This window comes from Scyliorhinus torazame, chromosome 6, assembly GCF_047496885.1.
Source record: "Scyliorhinus torazame isolate Kashiwa2021f chromosome 6, sScyTor2.1, whole genome shotgun sequence".
Lineage (NCBI taxonomy): Eukaryota > Metazoa > Chordata > Chondrichthyes > Carcharhiniformes > Scyliorhinidae > Scyliorhinus > Scyliorhinus torazame.
The window spans coordinates 186,916,497-186,931,360 of record NC_092712.1 but is presented as its reverse complement, the minus strand read 5'-3'; the positions used below and the strand labels follow the sequence as shown (position 1 = coordinate 186,931,360).

General features: G+C 50.7%; 1 protein-coding gene across 5 annotated transcripts in view; it reads left to right on the top strand.

Annotated features, from left to right (window-relative positions):
* Positions 1 to 14,864, top strand: part of snx13 (sorting nexin 13) — a 235,407-nt gene that overhangs the window by 196,613 nt on the left and 23,930 nt on the right. The gene's annotated exons all lie outside the window — the stretch shown is intronic.

Below are 14,864 nucleotides of genomic sequence, written 5' to 3'. Positions count from 1 at the left end.
TGATTACAATCATCTCAAGGTCCTCACCTATCATATCTTTATTTCCATCAGTCACTGGCATGTTATTTGTGTCTTCCACTGTAAAGACTGACCCAAAAAACCTGTTCAGCTCCTCAGCCATTTCCCCGTCTCCTATTATTAAATCTCCCTTCTCATCTTCCAAAGGACCAATATTTACCTTAGCCACTCTTTTTTTGTCTTATATATTTGTAGAAGCTTTTACTATCTGCTTTTATGTTCTGAGCCAGTTTACTTTCATAGTCTACCTTACCCTTCTTTATAGCTTTTTTAGTAGCTTTCTGTTGTCCCCTAAAGACTTCCCACTTCTCTAGTCTCCCACTAATTTTTGCCACTTTGTATGTTTTTTCCTTCAATTTGATACTCTCCCTCACCTCCTTAGATATCCACGGTCGATTTTTCCCCTTTCTACCGTCTTTCTTTTTTGTCGGTATGAACCTTTTCTGAACACTGTGAAAGATCGCTCTGAAGGTTCTCCACTGTTCCTCAACTGCTTCACCATGAAGTCTTTGCTCCCAATCTACCTTAGCTAGTTCTTCTCTCATCCCATTGTAATCGCCTTTGTTTAAGCACAAAACACTAGTGTTTGATTTTACCTTGTCATCCTCCAACTGTATTTTAAATTCCACCATATTGTGGTCGCTCCTTCCAAGAGGATCCCGAACTATGAGATCATTAATCAATCCTGCCTCATTACACAGGACCAGATCTAGGACCGCTTGTTCCCTTGTAGGTTCCATTACATACTGTTCCAGGAAATTATCCCGGACACATTCTATAAACTCCTCCTCAAGGCTGCCTTTACCAACCTGGTTAAACCAATCGACATGTAGATTAAAATCCCCCATGATAACCGCTGTACCATTTCTACGTGCATCCATTATTTCTTTGCTTATTGCCTGCCCTACCATCCTGTTACTATTTGGTGGCCTATAGACTACTCCTATCAGTGACCTTTTCGCCTTACTATTCCTGATTTCCACCCAAATTGATTCAACCTTGTCCTCCATAGCACCAATATCATCCCTTACTATTGCCCGGATGCCATCCTTAAACAACAAAGCTACACCACCGCCCTTACCGTCCATTCTATTCTTTCGTATAGCTTGATACCCTTGGATATTTAACTCCCAGTCGTGACCATCCTTTAACCATGTTTCAGTAATGGCCACTAAATCATAGTCATTCACGATGATTTGCGCCATCAACTCATTTACTTTATTTCGTATACTACGAGCATTCAGGTAAATGACACTTATGCTGTTTTTTATGTCCTTGTTATGAATCCTAACACCTTGATCAGTAACTTTTCGCAAATTATTTTTCCTCTTACCCTTTCTCCTAATTTTCCTTGTCTTTGAACCCATATCTCTACAGAATAACCTGTCATGTAACCTGCTGCCTTGCTCTCCATTAACCATTATACTGTCCATAGCTTTACCCTTCCCTTCCCCCCAACTTGCTTGTTTAAAGTCCTTGTGACCAACCTATTTATCCTATTCGCTAGAACACTGGTCCCAGAATGGTTCAGGTGAAGACCGTCCCAACGGTACAGGTCCCTTCTGCCCCAGTACTGATGCCAATGCCCCATGAAATGGAATCCCTCTTTCCCACACCACTCCTTTAGCCACGTGTTAACTTCCCTAATTTTCTCAACCCTATGCCAATTGGCACATGGCTCGGGTAGTAATCCAGAGATTATAACCCTGGAGGACCTGTTCTTTAATTTAGTCCCTAGTGTTTGATAATCCCCAAACAGGTCCTCTTTCCTAGTCTTACCTATGTTGTTAGTCCCAACGTGGACCACAACAACTGGATCCTCCCCCTCCCTCTCCAAAATCCTTTCAAGCCGATCAGAGATGTCCCTCACCCTGGCACCGGGCAGGCAACATACCATGCGGGACTCATGATCTGGCTTACAAAGGATGCCATCAATCCCCCTAATTATAGAATCCCCTGCAACTACCACTTGTCTTTTTGCTCCCCCCTCTTGAATGGCTTCCTGTACCACGGTGCAGAGGTCAGTCAACACATCCTCCCTATAGCCCTCTTCCTCATCCACACAGGGAGCAAGTACCTCATACCTGTTGGACAAGGTCAAGGGCTGAGGCTCCTAAACTCAGGATCCCCCTACCTGCCTCCCTTGCAGTCACACCACTCTGTCCCTGACCACTGTCCGAATTATCAGTACTTATTCTACCGGGTGTGACTGCCTCCTGAAACAAAGCGTCCAGGTAATTTTCCCCCTCCCTGATGTGCCGCAGTGTGTGCAGCTTGGTCTCCAGCTCATCAATTCTGAGCCGAAGTTCCTCGAGCAGCCAACACTTGCTGCAGATGTGGTCACTGACGGTCTCAATGGGATCCACCAGTTCCATCATCATACCGCAACAGCACATCACCTGTCCAGCCATATCCAACTAGTTAATTAATTTAAATAATTTTTTTTTTATAGAACCTCAAGAATAAACCCGAACACAACAAAAACACAGCCCTCTCTCGCCACTCACCCGAACTCAGTCACTCACCTAAACTCAGATGCACTCTGTTCCAATCAGCACTCCGTGTCTAAAGGCACGTACTTCACAGCAACAGTCCCAACACTGGTCTCTAATGGACACAAATGCTAGCCTGAGAAATGTCTCTAATTTTCTACCCTCTTTTCTGTTCGTAGTCTTTCAATCCATTCTGCTACCTGACATCGTGAACTTTGTTAGAAGCTTCAGCCATGTTAAAGCCTTCTGCAATTCCATGTGTACCACATATATTACATTGCCCTCATCCAAGCTTTGTTGTCAATTCAAAGAAATTGATAAGAGTTGAGTTGATTGGCATTTGCTGAGAAAGTAACAACATGTTTAATATATGTGAAATTATTTAAGCCAGCAGCTTAAGGTGAAGAGCAGGTGAGCCATGAATTGCCACAAACTGCTCGACAATTTGCATTGCTCTGCTGTGTGCTTCATGAAAATGCCGGCTTGACCTTAACCTCGATAATTTTCATGAAGTAACGGCGGTTGCACGTTAATTACCCATTAAACTCACCACAAAGTCGGTCTAGTAATTAATCTTGTTCAGAGTGTAATGATTGTTAATGACTGCCAGCTAGACTCTCTGGCCAAAAAAGTGTGGAGTCTCATTTCTCGGTGTGTTTTAATTTAATTTTTTTCTAACTTTAATAGAATCATAAAATTTACAGTGCAGAAAGAGGCCATTTGGCCCATCAAGTCTGCAGAAATAACAGAGGTTGCACTATGTTGGAGTAATGGGCAAAGAAAGAGAGAGGATTTGATGTTGCTCGAGGATATTTCACTAGGGTGTTTAACACTCTGTGATTGTTATTTTTCTGCTCGATGTTTATAAACCATTAACTTTTTTTTAAAATCCATTGTTCTGTCCTCTCATTACATGCCTATTTCCTGCCATATGAAAACGGTATAATGAGTAAAAGATGAGCTCTGGGTATCTGTGAGCAAGATCAATTGTTAATTTTGGAACTGCTTGGTTCTAGGGGTCTGCCCGCACAGTATGTGTTCAGAATTGGTGTGCCAGAAGCGTGCCTGCATCAGTCTGTCCCAGACATCGTGGGCAGCATTTTTTTTTTAAATTCATTTACGGGTTGTATCCCTAGTTGCCTCTAAGTTGGTGGTGAGTTGGTGTTTTGAACTGCGGCAGTCCCTGAGGTGTAGGTACACCCACCATGCTGTCAGGGAAAGAGTTCCAGGGTCTTGACCCAGCGTTAGTGAAAGAACAACAATTTATTTCCAAGTTAGGATGATGAGTGACTTGGAGAAGAACTTCAAGTGGTGGTGTTCCCAGATCCAGGTTTTCTCGCCACATTAGGTTCCTCCTTTTCTTGCACTTTCCTATCAAGATGAACAGTGGTCATCACCTTCCCCCTCTTAGAATTCCAGTCCTTGGTGCTTCAAAATGTTTTGCAGATGCAGCACCCCCCGATCATTCTAGAAATCTTTGCTGGTGGATATGGAAAGGCACTCCCAGATCTGTCGAGGAACCTGTAATGCATCTTCTACATTCAGAAGGCTTGCTTAATGTTGATTATTGTACCCCTGTGGCTTCGGTTGCACCTTTCCTGGTCATCAGTGGTATGGCACCACACTTGAGTTATCAGCCACATTCTCAAGAGGAGAGCCATCCACTGACTCTACTTGGAGGTGCAAATATCTTTGGAACACTTGACCTGGTGCAGGATCATGGCAACTTCCCGGGTATCTTGCACAGATGTGCATGACCTTTGATGGTTACGTATCAGTTGAACGTTAATGGAGAGGAATTCCTTTTGGTTGATGAATACTGCTCAGTGATTGCTACAATTTGTGAATCCAGTCAGCGCAGGACATCAAATGGTCTCTTTCATTCTGCGGCTTCATCAATGCCAAAATGTACAAAAGTACCAACCCTTGCAAAAACCCTCGCAACATCAAGGACCCGGGTACAATTCCAGCCTTGGGTGACTCCGTGTGGAGTTTGCCTGTTCTCTGCATGGGTTTCCTCCGGGTGCTCCGGTTTCCTCCCACAGTCCAAGGATGTGCAGGTTAGATGGATTGGTCATGCTAAATTGCCCCTTAGTGTCCAACAGTTAAGGGAATTAGCCATAAGCAATGCATGGGGTTACAGGGATAGGGTGGGGGAAATATGCTGAGGTGGTAGAGTGCTGTTTCAGAGGGCCGGTGCAAACTCGATAGGTCGAATGGCAACCTCCTGCACTGTTGGGATCTTATGTAATCTGTCACTTGGGAGAAGCCTTTGTGGGCTGAAGATTGAGATTCTACAAATATCACCTGCAGATCCACAAGAAGGTGCTGGATGTGAAGAAAATAAATGTGGTGAGCTTAACTGCCACAGGCAATGCATGTCCACCCAATCCATTTGGCAGTCGATCGTCTTCCTGGTGCTCAGCAATGTCCAGAAGACTAATCCTCTCTTTATATACCCTGGGCGGGATTCTCTGTTGGCTGGCGCCAAAATCGGGAAAGTCAATTGGGTGGAGAATAGGTGCCGACGCCAAAATCGCGGCAGGCGTCGAACTGACGCCAAATCGGAATTCTCCATCACCTCAACAGTGGCATCAATACGTTCCGGAACGCACATACAGTGAACACCATTTGCATGCCATTAGCGGGACCGACCCTGTATTTTCCGGGACCTCTGTGATGCTCCGCCTCTGATGGGCTGATTTCCCGAAGGCACAGTTCACTTGTGCTTTTAATAATCGTGAAACTGGCATGGTGGCTGCTGAGGGAGAGAGAGAGAGAGAGAGAGAGAGAGGGTACAGAAATTGTCCCACGTGGCCATAGTGTGCTGACAGTTGTGCTGCTGCCGGGAGGCTTCTGCCAGGGCCAGGGAGAGAGTAGTGGCCAGGCTGTGGGGTCGGGGTGGATCGGCATAGAACATCATTGCCGCAGCCAGCAAGGCAGCCATGCAGCTGCACACACCGCTAACAGCCCATTATGAACTTAGAGCCACAGGTCATATAGGTGTCCCCCAGGACAACCCTCCAAGGTGCCCCCTGGCCCCAGCCGACCCATCAGATGTACGGGCGCGCTCCAGCACAACCAGTGCTATCTTGTTGGCTGGGATATGTGTCTGTAGGGAGTGTAATGTCTATGTGCGGCTGCAGCTTGTGAGCCTTCCGAGTGTCAATCATGGACCCGGTGAATCCCGCACCGTTTTTCATTGGATTCGATTGTGTTCCACGCGGCACCGGGGCTAGTCCCTTATTAGTAGCGAAATCAGTCCAGGTGTTGGAACCAGTTTTTCTGTCTTGAAAGTCCACAAATTCTGCGTTGCCGTCAACACCAAGTCTCAGAAACGGAGAATTCCGTCCCCTGTGCTCAGGATTATTGCAAGCAGGAGCTTTCTTCTTGTGTGTCCTGTGGAACTGCAAGTGATTGAGGAGAAGGCAGAGCCACAGAAGCAGATCCTCAGGCTGCTGTGAATGCTGACAGCAGGGAACTGCAAAGAATTCCAAGGGAGCAGAAAACACTTCCAAAGCAGTGAAACCACACTCACTGAGCAAGCCCCAAGGACGAAAGCCTTTCACATTGGGAAGGAAATGACTATCGTTTCTCAGGGTCTAAAGGCTTTCTTGCCTGTTAATTCCTCCGCCCCATCAATTCCTGCGGTCTTCTTGCCTTGTCCAATCTAGTGAGTTCCAGTAAGACCAGAAAGCTCAAGAGTTAATGAACCTAAGAATAAGATTTAATTGCCTTTTAACATAAGAATTTCCCTCGTATGAATAAATCAGCTCAAGTTAAATGCAGATGTTGAGGGTGCCTGCCAGCTTCCTGATGCACTGATAGATTCTGGTGTTTTAACCTGCTACCCACCCATCCTTGCAGGTTAAAATTCTATCCCAAATCTTTCACTGTGTAAATGTTGCTTTTATATTTAACCCTGATAGATGAGATAAATTAATATAGCTAGTATTTTTAATTATAATATATTCTATCATTTTTCAGTTTTATAGAAAGGTTACAGAAGCATTTCACTTAAAATAGTGTTGAGGGTGGAACTTGGTCTTGGTTGATGTTACCGAATTTGGTTTTGTGCAGACATTGACATAGCAGCTGCATATTTAATAGATAGAAAACACTTCTAGCTCTAATGAATAATTCTGTTCAATAAATTAGACTAGTTTATTTCTTGTGACAATAATAAAGATTATTATTGATAACATGCAAAGGTTTTTGATTAAGTTTTAAAAATATTACGGTACAACAGCTCAAAAGTGCACTTACCAAGCACTTTAGAGAACATGGGATATGACCCTGGCATGTTAAATTAATTATTTTCTAATTGACTTCCGGGTGCGGCTATGCAGAGCTAAGTCGCATGTTTGGCAGGTCCCGCTTGGAATGGACTTTGGGGCTCTTTACAGGGCCCCCAACGGAATTTTTTCGACATTTCCCGGTGTGGTAAGAAGACTGCAACATTCCCCCGACAGTGTCCCCCAGGAATGGTATGTCTCTTGGTTACCAGACCCGGCAGAAACAGTAAAAGATTTGGCTGGAGCTGCAGGAATAGACAAAAGCCTCTTCCAGCATGCAGGTGGGGGAAGGGCAAGCTTAAAGGCTTCAAGCTGACTTGAGGGCCTTTATTAAAGGTGAATTCTAGCAGCAGAAGGAACAACTGTGAAAAGATCTCACCAAGGCCATTGAAGAAGCGGGGACGAGGCTTCCGGTGGCGGCCATGGAGGAGTAGGTCGCGCATTCGGCAGCTCCTGTCTGGAACGGACTCTCAGACCTTTTTCAGAAGTTTCCACTGACTTTTTGAGGCAGATTGGTGAAGCGAACACTGCCAAAAGAATTCCCTCTCAAGACTTCCGGTTGCAGCTATGCGGAGCTAAGTCGATCATTCGGCGGCTCCCGCAGAAACTGACTTTTGGGCTCTTTTCAGGGCCCCCAACGGCACTTTTCCGACGTTTCCCGGTGTGGGAAGGAGTTAATAACAGCTCCCCGTCAGTATATGGCTTTAACTAGGAGCGGGGCGACAAAAAAGGTGGTGGTGGACCCGAAGAAGGGAGGAAAGAAGGACAAAATGGCGGCGGGCGGAGACAAGGCAGCGTGGAGGCAGTGGGCGGAGGAGCAACAGGAGGGTATCCAGCGCTGCCTCAGAGAGATTAAAACGGACCTGCTAGAGCCGATGAAGGCTTCTATTGATAAGCTGCTGGAGACACAGACGGCCCAGGGGTTGGCGATCCGAGAGGCTCGACAAAAGATCTCTGACAATGAGGACGAGATCTTAGGCCTGGCGGTAAAGGTGGAGGCGCACGAGGTGCTCCACAAAAAATGGCAGGAGCGGTTTGAGGAGATGGAGAATCGGTCGAGGCGGAAGAATCTGCGGATTCTGGGCCTCCCGGAGGGGCTGGAGGGGCCGGACGTGGGGGCCTATGTGGTCACCATGTTGAACTCGCTGATGGGAGCGGGGTCCTTCCAGGGGCCCCTGGAGCTGGAAGGGGCCCATAGAGTGTTGGCGAGGAGGCCCAAGGCTAACGAGCCTCCGCGGGCGGTGCTGGTGCGGTTCCATCGGTTCGTCGATCGGGAGTGTGTGCTCAGGTGGGCCAAAAAGGAGAGGAGCAACAGGTGGGAGAACGCAGAGGTTCGGATATATCAGAACTGGAGTGCGGAGGTGGCGAAGAGGAGGGCCGGGTACAATCGGGTGAAGGTGGTGCTGCACAGGAAGGGGGTGAAGTTTGGCATGTTGCAGCCGGCGCAACTGTGGGTTACCTACAAGGATCGGCACCATTATTTTGAGTCTCCGGAGGAGGCATGGACCTTTGTTCAGGCCGAGAAGCTGGACACAGACTGAGGGTCGGGATGGGCGATTGGGGACTGCGGTGGATATGTTATGCCTATTCTTTGTTCGGGGGGTGGGGGGGCCTTTGCATTGTTTTGGGTTTCTTTTTCTCTGTGTTTTTCTCTTTCGGGTTGGGGAGGGTGGATGGGGTGGGTTGGGCACTGTTTTGGTTGGTGGCGGGGCCTGGTAGGTGGAGAGCGCGGGCTTTTTTCCTGCGCCGAAGACTAGGGGGGTGCTGGGCTTGGGCGGGGAAGCGAGGATTGTTTCCCGCGCTTAGAATGGAGGGGGAGGGCCTGTGGATGGGGAGCGGGAGAGGAGGGTGTGCCACACAATGTGAGGAGTCGAAGGGGAGGCAGGATGGGAGGGGTGGACCCTTGGAGATTTGCAAGGCCGGGGGCTAGGGAATTTTCATTCTTCTCACATGTCCGTAAGGCTTATTCTCAAATCGACTTTTTCATTTTGAGTAGGGCACTGATAGCAAGAGTAGAGGATACCGAGTATTTGGCAATAGCCATTTCTGACCACGCCCCGCATTAGGTGGACTTGATGATGGGGGAGGAGAGGGACCAGCGCTCGCTGTGGAGCTTGGAGGTGGGGCTGTTGGCGGACGAGGAGGTGAGCGAGCGGGTCCGAGGAAGTATAGCGAGGTACTTGGAGACCAACGACAACGGGGAGGTCCGAGTGGGGATGGTATGGGAGGTGCTGAAGGCAGTGGTGAGGGGGAGAGCTGATCTCCATTAGGGCCCACGGAGCGGGGGGGAGAGGGAGCGGCTGGAGGGGGAGATGGTGAGGGTAGCAGGAGGAATGCGGAGGTGCCCGAGGAAGGATTGTTGAGGAAAAGGCGCAACCTCCTGGCCGAATTCGACCTGGTGACCACCAGGAAGGCGGAGGAGGTGCAGTGGAGGAAGGCCCAGGGGCGGTCTACGAGTATGGGGAAAAGGCAACCCGGATGCTGGCGCATCAGCTTAGGAAGTAGGACGCAGCTAGGGAGATCGGGGGAGTTAAGGACAGGGGAGGGAGCGTGGTGCGGAGTGGGGTTGGCATCAATGGGGTCTTCAGGGACTTCTACGAGGAATTGTACCGATCTGAGCCCCCACGGGAGGAGGGAGGGATGGCCCGTTTCCTGGACCAATTGAGGTTTCCAAAGGTGGAAGAGGGACTGGTGGCGGGACTGGGGGCCCCGATTGGGCTGGAGGAGCTGATCAAAGGGATAAGAAGCATGCAGGCGGGGAAGTCACCGGGCCGGACGGTTTCCCGGTCGAGTTCTATGAAAAATATATGGACCTGTTGGGCCCACTGTTAGGACCTTTAATGAGGCAAGGGAGGGGGGGGCTTTACCCCCGACGATGTCCCGGGCACTGATCTCCTTGATCCTGAAGCGGGCCAAGGATCCCCTGCAATGTGGGTCTTACAGACCGATTTCTTAGCTAAATGTAGATGCCAAGGCGCTGGCGAAGGTCTTAGCCACGAGGATTGAGGATTGTGTGCCGCAGATCATCCATGAAGACCAGACGGGATTTGTGAAGGGGAGACAGTTGAAAGTGCGGAGCCTTTTGAACGTTATCATGATGCCGGCAAGGGAGGGGGAAGCGGAGATAGTGGTGGCGATGGACGCTGAGAAATACTTCGATAGGGTAGAGTGGGGGGACCTGTGGGAGGTGCTGAAGAGGTTCGGGTTTGGGGAGGGGTTTGTCAGGTGGGTTAGGCTTTTGTATGAGGTCCCGATGGCGAGTGTGGCCACAAATAGGAGGAGGTCCGAGTACTTTCGGTTGCACCGAGGGACGAGACGGGTCCCCCCTGTCCCCCCCTGCTCTTCGCACTGGCGATTGAATCCCTGGCTATGGCACTGAGAGAGTCGAGGAACTGGAGGGGGTTGGTGCGGGGTGGGGAGGAGCATAGGGTGTCGCTTTATGCAGACGACCCGCTGCTGTATGTGGCGGACCCGGTGGGAGGAATGCCAGAGGTAATGAGGATCCTTAGGGAATTCGGGGACTTTTTGGGGTACAAGCTCAATATGGGGAAGAGCGAGCTGTTCGTAGTTCAGCTAGGGGACCAGGAGAGGGGGATTGGCGAGCTCCCACTAAAAAGGGCGGAGAGGAGCTTCAGATATTTGGGGGTCCAGGTGGCCAGGAGCTGGGAGGCCCTGCATAGGCTTAACTTTACAAGGCTGGTGGAGCAAATGGAGGAGGAGTTCAAGAGGTGGGACGCGTTGCCGCTGTCCTTGGCGGGTAGGGTGCAATCAATCAAAATGACGGTGCTCCCAAGGTTTTTGTTCCTGTTCCAGTGCCTCCCCGTGTTTATCCCGAAGGCTTTTTTCAGGCGGGTTAACAGGAGTATAATGGGGTTTGTGTGGGCGCGAGGGACTCCGAGGGTGAGAAGGGTGTTCCTGGGGCGGAGTAGAGATGGGGGGGGCTGGCGCTGCCCAACCTCTGTGGGTCCTGCTGGGCCGCCGATCTCGGAAACTTACCAGGTGACGCAGGAGGAGGAGGAGGAGGCCTCGGTGGTGGAGTTGAAAGGTAAGTGGGAGGAGGAGTTGGGAGAGGAGATCAAAGAGGGGACTTGGGCGGATGCCCTAGGGAGGATGAACTCTTCCTCTTCGTGCGCGAGGCTCAGCCTCATACAGTTTAAGGTGCTGCACAGGGCACACATGACCGGGACAAGGATGAGCCGGTTCTTTGGAGGTGAAGACAGGTGTGTTAGGTGCTCAGGGAGCCCAGCAAATCACACTCATATGTTCTGGGCATGCCCAGCGCTGGAGGAATTTTGGAAGGGCATAGCGAGGACGGTGTCGAGGGTGGTAGGATCCAGGGTCAAACCGGGCTGAGGGCTCGCAATATTTGGGGTGGCAGAGGAGCCGGGAGTGCAGGAGGCGAAAGAGGCCGGAATTCTGGCCTTTGCGTCCCTGGTAGCCCGGCGAAGGATTCTCCTTCAGTGGAAAGATGCGAGGCCCCCAAACGTGGAATCCTGGATCAGCGATATGGCAGGGTTCATTAAATTGGAGAGGGTGAAATTCGCTTTGAGTGGGTCGGTACAAGGGTTCTTTAAGCAGTGGCAACCGTTCTTAGACTTTCTGGCAGAACGATAGACATTGGTCAATGGCAGCAGCAGCTCGGGGGGAGGGGGGGTTTACTTTATTTTTGTTTATGTTATTTACACTGGAAGGGTCTGAGGGGGTGTATACACCTGTTGTGTTAAGTCGGGGTGTTAATGTTAATTTATTATTTATGTACAGGGGGGGAGGGGTTTGGGGGGTTACTTTTTTTTAGATTGTGTTTTGTACTTAATCCTGTTGGGTTATTTTTTCTTATTTTGTTATTGATATTTTATGAAAACCTTTAATAACATTTTTTTATTTTTTTAAATTATTTTCTAATTAAACTAAATTCTTCTTTAGGGCAGCACGGTAGCATAGTGGTTAGCACAATTGTTTCACAGCTCCAGGGTCCCAGGTTCGATTCCCGGCTTGGGTCACTGACTGTGCGGAGTCTGCACGTTCTCCCCGTGTCTGCGTGGGTTTCCTCCGGGTACTTCGGTTTCCTCCCACAGACCAAAGATGTGCGGTTTAGGTGGATTGGCCATGATGAATTGCCCTTGGTGTCCAAAATTGCCCTTAGTGTTGGGTGGGGTTACTGGGTTATGGGGATAGGGTAGTGTGTGGGCTTGGGTAGGGATGCTCTTTCAAAGAGCCGGTGCAGACTCGATGGGCCGAATGGCGGCCTCCTGCACTGTAAATTCTATGAAATATGAAATTATTTGCTCAACACTTGGACCAGACAAAGATGGACTCGGATGATATTTCATATTTAACATGCAGATATTGCAGATAGACAAGAAATTAAGTTATGTATAATCTGCAGTATTTATGTCAAATGTGAAATTGATACCTACATGTTCATGTGTAGCTTTGTTGGGTTGCTGATTATTTGAATTTTGTTAAATTGTTTTACAACGGTGTTGGGACTAAGTTTTAAAAAAATATATATATTTATTAAAGATTTTTAACACAATTTTTCTCCCTTACAAACAATAACCCCACCCCGTAACAAAAAAAAACGAGAAATCGCGCAGAGCAAGATATATACATGGCAAAATGATATATTTACACAGGTTTGTACACTGGCCCTCACATGTTCGTGCCAGTTTCCCCAACCCTTCATGTTATCTCTTGCTCATCCACCCTCCCAGGCAGTCCCCCCTCTCTTCTCCCCCCCACCTTCCCAGGATGCCCCCCCCCCCCCTGCCCCTCAAGGTTGCTGCTGACCGACCTTCCTCTAACGCTCCGCGAGATAGTCTAGGAACAGTTGCCACCGCCTGTAAAACCCCTACGCAGACCCTCTCAAGGCGACTTAATCCTCTCCAACTTTATGAACCCAGCCATATCATTTATCCAGGCCTCCAGGCTGGGGGGCTTCGCCTCCTTCCACATTAGCAAGATCCTTCGCCGGGCTACTAGGGACCAAAGGCCAGAATGCCGGCCTCTTTCGCCTCCTGCACACCCGGTTCGTCCACTACTCCAAATATTGCTAGCCCCCAGCTTGGTTTGACCCGGACTTTCACCACCTGAGATATTGCTCCCGCCACTCCTCTCCAGAACCCCTCCAGTGCCAGGCATGACCAAAACATATGGACATGGTTCGCCGGGCTCCCTGAGCACCCTCCACATCCGCCCTCCAACCCCGCCCCCGCCAAGTGCGCTCTGTGGACCACCTTAAATTGTATCAGGCTGAGCCTAGCACACGCGGAGGAGGAATTAACCCTACCTAGGGCATCAGCCCACAGACCTTCCTCGATCTCCTCCCCCAGCTCCTCCTCCCATTTACCCTTCAACTCTTCTACCAGCGCTTCCCCCTCTTTCAACTCCTGGTGTATTTCCGACACCTTGCCCTCCCCGACCCATACACCCGAGATCACCCTATCTTGAACTTCCTGTGCCGGGAGAAACGGGAACTCCCCCACCCATCGCCCCACAAAAGCCCCCACCCGCATATATCTAAAGGCATTTCCCGGGAGTAACTCGAACTTCTCCTCCAGTGCCCCTAGGCTCGCAAACGGCCCGTCGATGAACAGGTCCCCCATTCTTCCAATCCCCGCCCGATGCCAGCTCTGGAACCCCCCGTCCATCTTCCCCGGGACAAACCGGTGGTTACCCCTGATCGGGGGACCACACCGATGCTCCCATTGCACCCCGGTGCCGTCTCCACTGGCCCCAGATCCTCAACATTGCCGCCACCACCAGGCTCGTGATATACCTTGTCGGCGAGAGCGGCAGCGGCGCCGCCACCAACGCCCCCAGGCCCGCTCCCCTACAGGACGCCATCTCCACCCTCCTCCATGACGCCCCCTCCCCCTCCATAACACACCCGCGGATCATCACCACATTTGCTGCCCAGTAGTAGCTCCCCAGGTTTGGCAGCGCCAACCCTCCTCGGTCCCGACTGCGTTCCAGGAACCCTCTCCTTACTCTCGGGGTCTTATTCGCCCACACAAACCCCATAATACTCCTGCCTACTCTCTTAAAAAAGGCCTTAGTGATCACGATGGGAAAGCACTGAAACACAAACAGAAACCTCGGAAGGACCACCACCCCGACCGACTGCACTCTACCCGCCAGCGAGAGCGGCAACACGTCCCATCTTTTGAAATCCTCCTCCATCTGCCCCACCAACCCCGTAAGATTCAGTTTATGTAGGGCCCCCCAACTCCCGGCTATCCGTATCCCCAGACACCGAAAGCTCCCCTCCGCCCTCCTCAGCGGCAGGTCCCCCATCCCTCTTTCCTGGTCCCCCGCCTGTAATACAAAGAGCTCACTCTTCCCCACACCGAGCCCATAGACCGAAAACTCCCCAAACTCCCCTAGAGTCTGCACGACCTCCACCATCCCCCCACTGGACCCGCCACGCACAGCAACAGGTCATCCGCACACAGCGACACCAGATGCTCTTCTCCCCCTCGGACCACCCCCTTCCATTTATTAGACTCCCTCAACGACATGGCCAATGGTTCGATCGCCAATGCGAACAACAGGGGGCACCCCTGCCTCGTCCCTCGGTACAGTCGAAGGTACTCCGACCTCCGCCGTCTCATCACTACACTTGCCATCCGGGCTCTGTAAAGGAGCTTAACCCAATTGATAAACCCTACCCCGAACCCAAACCTGCGCAGCACCTCCCAGAGGTACTCCCACTCCACCCGGCCAAAGGCCCTCTCCGCGTCCACAGCCGCCACCATCTACGCCTCTTTCCTCCCCCCCCCCCCCCCCCCCCCCCCCCCCCCCCCCCCCCCCCGACGGCACCATTACCACGCTTAAGAGCCGCCGCACATTGGTGCTCAGCTGCCCGCCCCTTACAAATCCCGTCCGGTCCTCGTGGACCACCCCCGGGACACAGTCCCCGATCCTCGCGGCCAGCACCCCTGCCAGCACCCCTGCCAGCAACCTTGCATCCACACCGAGGAACGAGATTGGCCCGCACGATCCACACTACAGTGGGTCCCCGACCCGCTCCAGGACCAAAGAAATTGTCGCTTCCGAC